Here is a 7,873-nt window from a genome sequence, read left to right as displayed (position 1 = left end):
GAGAGAAAGCTGCCCTCGAGTTCCGACCGATGCCAGACAGTCCCGTTTCTCCCATATGAGTCTGGGTCCCCAGAGATTCACCCGGAACTGGAGCTCAGAGCCTGAGACTCCTCCTGATTGAAAAAGACAATCATGTCCTCAGCCGCCAGCCCTCTCCGCATGCACCTCCGCACCTTTGTATTTTACTTCTGCACCGCACCTCCTCTGAGTCTCGGTGTGCTTTTCTCTTCCCTTCTAGTTGTAGAATTTCCACTCAGCCAGCCTTCCTGTGGTTCTGGATGATGTCCATTCCGTCTTTTAATTGTATTTTTGAAGTGGCTGTGTGAGGCAGCAATCTCCGGTGTTTACCTATGCCGCCATCTTGGTCCCATTACCCAAAAAGGTGTTTCTTAACCTTTTTTGTTGTTGTTAATCCTCACTTGAGGATATTTTTCCCATTGATTTTTAGAGAGTTGAAGGGAGGGGGAGAAACAGAAAGAAACATCCATGTGTCACATTGATTTCTGCACCTGACCAGGGCCTGGGATCAAGTCTGCCACCGAGATACATGCCCTTGACTGGAATGGAATCCAGGACCCTTCAGTCTAAGAACTGATGCTCTATCCAGTGAGCCAAACCAGCTAGGGCAGAAAGGGTATTCTTCTATAGGGAAGAGTGAACGAAACCAGAAAGAACCAGGTTGGGGACTTGGGATGAAAGGGTGGTGTGATAAGATGGTATATAAGAGAATGTTTACCCTGAGGCCAGCTTCTTTTCAGGCAACTGCCCTAAAGGAGTGGCTGTGCTGGCTCAGGGTGGGCCAAAGGTCAGAGTCATGGGGAGGAAAGAGGCTTAACTAAAGTTTGATTAATATCATTTTATTTCTATTCATCAGTGCAGACAAAGCAATTCAGCCAGTAATTTATGAGATAAAGAATGGAAATTTGGATCGTCTGTGTCTGGCTTTGTCATAGGTACACAAGCCAAGAATGTTATCTTACTGCTACGGGGAAGAGTGGTTCCTTGCAGTAAGCTATTTTCACAAATGGGTGCGTGGACTTCTTAACCTTCAGGTAAAGTTCAATATTGTCAAATAAGGAGGCATTACTTTACATTCAGATTCCTATTGAGGAGTGGAAGGGTTAGTATTCTTTGAATGTAAGCCCAAACCTGAGTTTCATTTCAACACCAAGACATAGTTATTAACTCTGACACACCCACATCCAGTATATACAGGACAGATTCCAGTATTTAAAAATTTATTTGAAGCATAGCCATTTATTGTTTTCAGAACTGTTCTTATCTATTTAATGCCCTTGGATAGTCACTAAGAATAAGAGTGGTTACCAGATACTAAAATTGTTGCTTAAAGGTAAACAGCAAGAAGGGTAATAAGGAGTGTTGACATGAAGCAACTTTGGATTTTTCTCAATGTGAGGCTAGTGTGGATCAAAAAAGGGGCTACATGCTAAACCTGACAAGCCCAGGGGAGGCCTGCATGGCAGCCTTATAAACGTAGGGACCTAAAGCAACCATTCAGGATGGTCTGAACTTAAAACTTCTAACTAAAAGTGAGTCCTGGCGGGTAGTCAGATTGTAGGCCACTATCTTCCTTGATAAAGGTTAATCTTTACCTAAATTGATCCTGTCTATGTATTTTTGCATCGAAGATAACATACCTTTGGAATGCCAGAGTAGTCTCCTTCTCCAGACACCTCAGGACACAATCTCCTAATGGAGCACTAGACTCAGAGCTCAAGCCCTTCATTGTTATCTCCTTGCCTGCATACCATTTCTATATTCTGTAAATGTTCATTGTTGACTATCCTCTACCACTAATGTAAAACAAGTACGTGTCTCTCCATTTTACTCTTTATTCCAAGCATATTCAAACTCAAAGGCTAACACGGGCCAAATAAACAAGGCTTAAGTTTATGTGGGCTGCAAAAAGACAAAAGCTTCAATTTTCATAGAAATATAGGTTTATTTCGATAGAGACATGCTGAATACAAAGAGCTGAAATAAATGAGTAATCGTTAACATAAAATAATAGACATTTTAATAAAAATTAATATTTTTTCTTGAACATTCACTTACCAGACACTGACTAACTGCACAAATTAATAAGCATAACGCAAATAAACCTATTTTTCTTGTTCTCCAAAAGCAAAATATTTCCTGTTGCGCACACCAAACAAGTCAGTACAAGACTAATGATGTGGCAATCAGCTGCCAAAATACTTGCTGCTAGTGTTAGTGGAGAGAAATGATGTGCCTGCGTGTAAGGGAAATGAATGCAACATGATTATAGTCATCAGTCATTAGTGAACATTGTAGTTTGTTATTAATAATCCTATCTAATAAAAAGGGAATATGCTAATTGACCATCATGCCATCGCAAAGATGGCAGTGCCCACAGCCAATAAGGAGGGAATATGCTAATTGACTGTCCCTCCCTCAAAGATGGTGGTGCCCACAGCCACAAGATGGCTGGCAGGGGAGGGCAGTTAGGGGTGACCAGGCCAGCAGGGGAGGGCAGTTGGGGGTGACCAGCCCACAGGGCAGGGCAGTTGGGGGGGACCAGGCCGGCAGGGGAGCAGTTAGGTGTCAATCAGGCTGGCAGGGGAGTGATTAGGGGGTGATCAGGCTGGCAGGCAGAAGCAGTTGGGGGCAATCAGACAGGCAGGCAGGCGAGCGGTTGGGAGCCAGCAGTCCCAGATTGTGAGAGAGCTGTCCGACTGCCAGTTTAGGCAGTCTGACATCCCCGGAGGAGTTCCAGATTGGAGAGGGTGCAGGCTGGGTTGAGGGACACCCCCTGCCCCCAGTGCACGAATTTCGTGCACCAGGCCTCTATTTATGTATAACAGGATATTGTAAAAATTAAGTTACAAAATTTTTATTAAAATGTTTCTTACAGACTGTTAAATTGACTGGGCCTCAAAAATATTCGTTGTGGGCTGCATGTGGCCAGAGGGCTGCAAGTTTGGCATGCTTGCTTTATTCAATCTGAGATACCTTCTTCCTTTGCTTCCTAGCCTCCCTAATCTACCACCAATGAATTTTACGTAACCCACCCCTACATCTCCTCCTTTGATTGTAATGTATAAAATAAACTGCAAAACTGCCATTCTCTGGAGCATTTTCTCAATCTGTCTGAGATTTTGCTTCCTGGCAATTGTTGTCAGTTTGGCTCAAGTAAACTCATAAAAATCTTCTACAGGAGAAGCTGATGTTTGAACCATCAAGTCAAGAGACAGATATCACAGCCTCAGACAGACTTTCTCCTTGACCAAACCTGAGTCGGGCTCCTTGAGCCCTCTTCTCTACTAGGACCCAAGTTTGGGGTCTGTCCTCTACTGCTTAGTCCACTTTTAGCTAGAATCCTGCTGAGTCTTGATATCTGGTCATCTTCCATAGATCAAATTCATCATCTTGCATCCTTGATATCTTTTTTTAATCATTTAAAATTTTTCAATTATAGTTGACATACATCATTATATTAGTTACAGGTGTACATCCCAATGACCAGACATTATATAACAATAAGTGAGAAAAAAAATCCTGTACCCATCCTTGGCTTCTTGAGTTGAGTTAGCGAGAATTTCTCTAAGTAATTTTTCCATCCACTGACCTCTGCTCTCCAACTTGGCTATAAATCCCTACTCATCCTTGTTGTATTCAGAGTTGATCTCATTCTCTCGCCCCTACAGCAAAACCTCCATCTGAGTAGTCCCTCTTGAATAAAAACTTCCTTACCATATTTTTAAAAAATTGCTTTTAAAATATGTTTGTATTGATTTCAGAGAGAGGAAGAGAGAGGGAGAGAAAGAAACATCAATGATGAGAGAGAAACATCAGCTGCCTCCTGCATCCCCTCCCACCACCACCCCCGGAAGATCCAGCCCACAACCCAGGCATGTGCCCTGATGGGGAATAGAATCTCAATCTCCTGGTTCATAGGTCGATGCTGAACCACTGAGCCACATCAACGAGGCTGAAAAATTTTTGACATCACAGCCAAGTTCATGTGTAGATCAGAAGTGGGATATCACTTCAAAAGCAGGTCTCTATTGCTTTCCCCCACCTTGTTTTTCATATTGTTTTGATTGCTTGGTAAACAAGATTATTTAGTTTCATGTCTAAATTATGAGTGCTATAAATACATACCATTTCCACTTACTGTCTGAGGAGAACAGAACAATCTTTTGGCTGCAAACTTCCATTTTTCTATCTTTTTACATTAACTCTATAACTAATTTTAGCCACTTTGGATTTTCATCCAAAAATATATTTAATTGAAAAAGAAGTTAAATTATATATTCTTATATTTTGAGTTACCAAGAATACCAGATTATAAAAAGAGTAATGATACATCATAGTTCAAGTAGTACATTTATGTAAATTGATTTTCATACAGGCCATTTCATATTATCCTTAATAAAAGAACTGTAATGAATATTATCTCCATTTTATAATTGAGGCAACTTAGAGAGTAGCAGAGCTGGAATGAGAGTTAAGTCTGCTGGGTAGTGGTGGACTACTGTTTTCCTTTTACTACACTGCTCTATACAGTACGCAGCCAGAAAAATATTCTCTGTAGGAGTGCAAGAAGATTAATATAATTAATTAATATAACATAATTAATATAATGAAGAATGATAGTGTACGTCAAAGCATTTACTTTGAATATATCTGCCTCTTTAACTGGTTTATTTATGACATAATTCAGAAATGTCCATTTACAGAGGAATAACAGTTTTATCTACAAATTTATATATTCCTCTTCTATAGATAAATGGCACCCTGCACAGTTTTTAAGTATATTAATGGAAGTGGATTGAATGCATGCTAGGAGCTATGTAGTATAACTTAATTTCCTATTCTATTATTCGGGTGACTCAAGAGCTGATATAGTTTCTAGATGTACCATTCCATAGAGTAATATTTAATCAGATGAATGTGACCTTGAGAACCAAAACCAGAAAAGGGAAGTACAGAAAAGGAAAATTACTGGCTACTTTCATTCATGAAATGAGACATGGATATTCTAAATGAAACATTAGTAAATCAAATCCAACAACACAAGAGAAAACTAAAAAAAAAAAAAATCCAACAATGCATTAAAAATGCTAGCAACTTTGCCCCACCTTAAGTGTATGTAAACCTACCTTTTCCCCACCCTATGTATAGTGGTTACCCAAAGAATATGTAGTGGTTACCTCTCAGGTGATGTGGAAAGAGCACAAAGTACCTATGATTTTTTTTCTTTCTTTTTAAAATATGGAACACTTCAAGAATTTGCGTGTTATTCTTGCCCGGGGACCATGCTAATCTTCTTTGTATTGTTTCCATTTTAATATATGTGCCACCGAAGCCAGCACACTATGATTTTCTATTTCTAAGTGGGGGCTGATATCTGGATGTTCCTTATATTAGTATTCTCTAAATTGTGCAGGTGCATTTTGTAGCCTTTTGTATGCATGATACATTTCAAAATAATAGAAATGAAAGCAACATTTTAAAAATTAGGGCCAATGTGATGGGGTTGTACTTCATTCTACCTAAGCAAAGGCTGTGATACATTTGCCAGAGCTTACGGACTCCTGATGTGCAAGGACCTGAGATTTTAGTGATGTCTTGGTATCACTGTATTTATAGTGATAGTGTATTGATAGTGTATGTACGTTCAAGGTTTTCTTTTGTTTGCAAGTGGGAGAAGCCCAACTTAAACTAGTTTAGACACAAAGGGCTTCTCTTGGCTGTGTAACTGGGAAATGCAAGATTGTTTCTGCTTCACCTACAGCTAGATTCAGTTTCAAATGATGTCATTGGAATGTTGCCACACTCCCACTCAGCATTTTCTTCTCCCTGTTGTTGGCTTTATTCTCTTACAGACTTTCTTCAAATGGTGGCAAAGACCTAGCTAGATACTTTGCCACCATCTGTTTACTCCTAAGGTGATGGTGGTGTGGTGGTGTGGTGGTGGTGGTATACGTGGAAGTGTGTGTACTAGTATGGTGGGGAGGAAGTATGGAATTAGCCCCATCTGAACCACAGTAAATGGAGTCCTCGCAAGAAAACAGGGAAGAAATGTCACCTGGGTAGAAAAGAAGACAGTAACAATGACCGTGCTCTACCAATACTCACGTGGCCTGGCATGTCCAGTGTGTTACATTTATTGCTCACACCAAAAAAATTTCAGATTCTCTATATGCACTCATGTTTCAAATTCTTAAACTTTGAAATCATCTCTAAGAAATGGGTCTAGAAAGTAGTCAGCAATATTATAGTTCAAAGATCAACCCTATTAATAGAATTTATCAAGAAAGTCAGGTATTGCAGCAATACATAATGTGACTTTTATGACTTATGCAAATGATTCATACATTTTCCTGATCAATGGCTGCACAACTTCAACACCGATAGCTTTTTTTCATGGCTTTATCGCCTCCTCACAGACTAATTTTTTTACTTTGTCTGAAGCAGATATTGTTGCCCAAGATGCCAGACAAGTGCTAGATTTGGGAACTCGTTTAGAGAGTTTTGTCCATTACCTTCCCAATTTTCTTTCCTGCTTACATTTTGATTTGTAAAGTGGTAAGCTCTTATTCGCTACCTTCCACGTCACTCAGAGCAATTACATTACATTACCAAACTTGGTCTCCAATACATGTTGTATAGAAGGCAGTATGTATGGTGGTCAGGAGATAAGTTTTAGAGACACGTAGAAGTATGTACATTCTGTTCCTAGCACTGTGTCTTGGCTGGGTGATATTGGAATAGGTAATATTGCTTTTTACCTCAGAGGGATTTTTGTGAAGAATAAAATGAGGTTATTTATGTAAGAAGTTTAACACAATGCCTGGCATATAGAAAACATTTAATAAATTGTAGATATTATTTTTTTAATTTTATTTTATTGTTTGAAGTATTACAAATAGTAGTACATATGTCTCCTTTTTTTTCCCCATTGACCTTCCCCCGGCCTTCCCTGCCCTGTAGTTATTATTATTGATCTTCTGTTTTCAAGATGCTAAAATTGCTATTTCTTTTTTTTCTTTGAAGTATTCATTGTAACTTTTAAGTTTTCTTATTTCCTTGCATCCCTTATTCTAGTTTCCTATCTTTTGGTCACTGAAATAAAATTTATTTAGACAATGAAAGATCCTAAAATAATTCAGCACCTCCCTTGAAGAAAAACTGGCCTAGAGAGTAAAACGAATTTGTCAAGTCACTTTTGTTTAGAATTGGTATTTAAAACTGGCAGTTATGGGGTACATGATATCTAAAGAGACAACTAGTCAGTAAAATACATTAAAAAAAACATAACTGTGACATTTTGGAAATTTACAGCTCAGAGGAAGCATAGGTTGGATTTCTTTGTCATTGTTGCTGTGTGTGTCATAACATTTTTATGAAAAGGAAAAAGGCAAAGAAAGGGCTATTATGAAAATAAAAGAAACAAGCATTTGAAATATTTAATTGCCACACTAAAGAATAATAATGTATATTTGTGTTGAAATTTTTTTTTTTTTTTTTGTCTGGAAACAGTCGTTTTACTCAACTCCTAGTGGGCCCCTCTAGGTCCTTCCATGCCAGTTCTATCACCTTGCCCACACACCTCGAACGCTTTATCTGCCAATACACCCCAAACAGGCACACACCCAGAGGCAGTAGGGAGTTCTCTGGTTCAGCTCCCAGCCTTGCTCTTCTTGCTTGTGTCACTTAGGGCCAGTCCCAGCCTCTCTGAGCCTCATTTTCCCGTCTGTGGATGAGGAGCAGAATCTCCACCTTGCAGGGAACTCCGGTGTGCAGGTGCATTGCACAGTCCTGGTTTCCTTCCTTCCTTCTTCCTCCTCCTCCTCCTCCTCCTCCTTCTTCTTCTTCTTCTCCT

The sequence above is a fragment of the Myotis brandtii genome, unplaced genomic scaffold (genome assembly GCF_000412655.1).
Source record: "Myotis brandtii unplaced genomic scaffold, ASM41265v1 scaffold423, whole genome shotgun sequence".
Lineage (NCBI taxonomy): Eukaryota > Metazoa > Chordata > Mammalia > Chiroptera > Vespertilionidae > Myotis > Myotis brandtii.
This window is presented reverse-complemented; position numbering follows the sequence as displayed.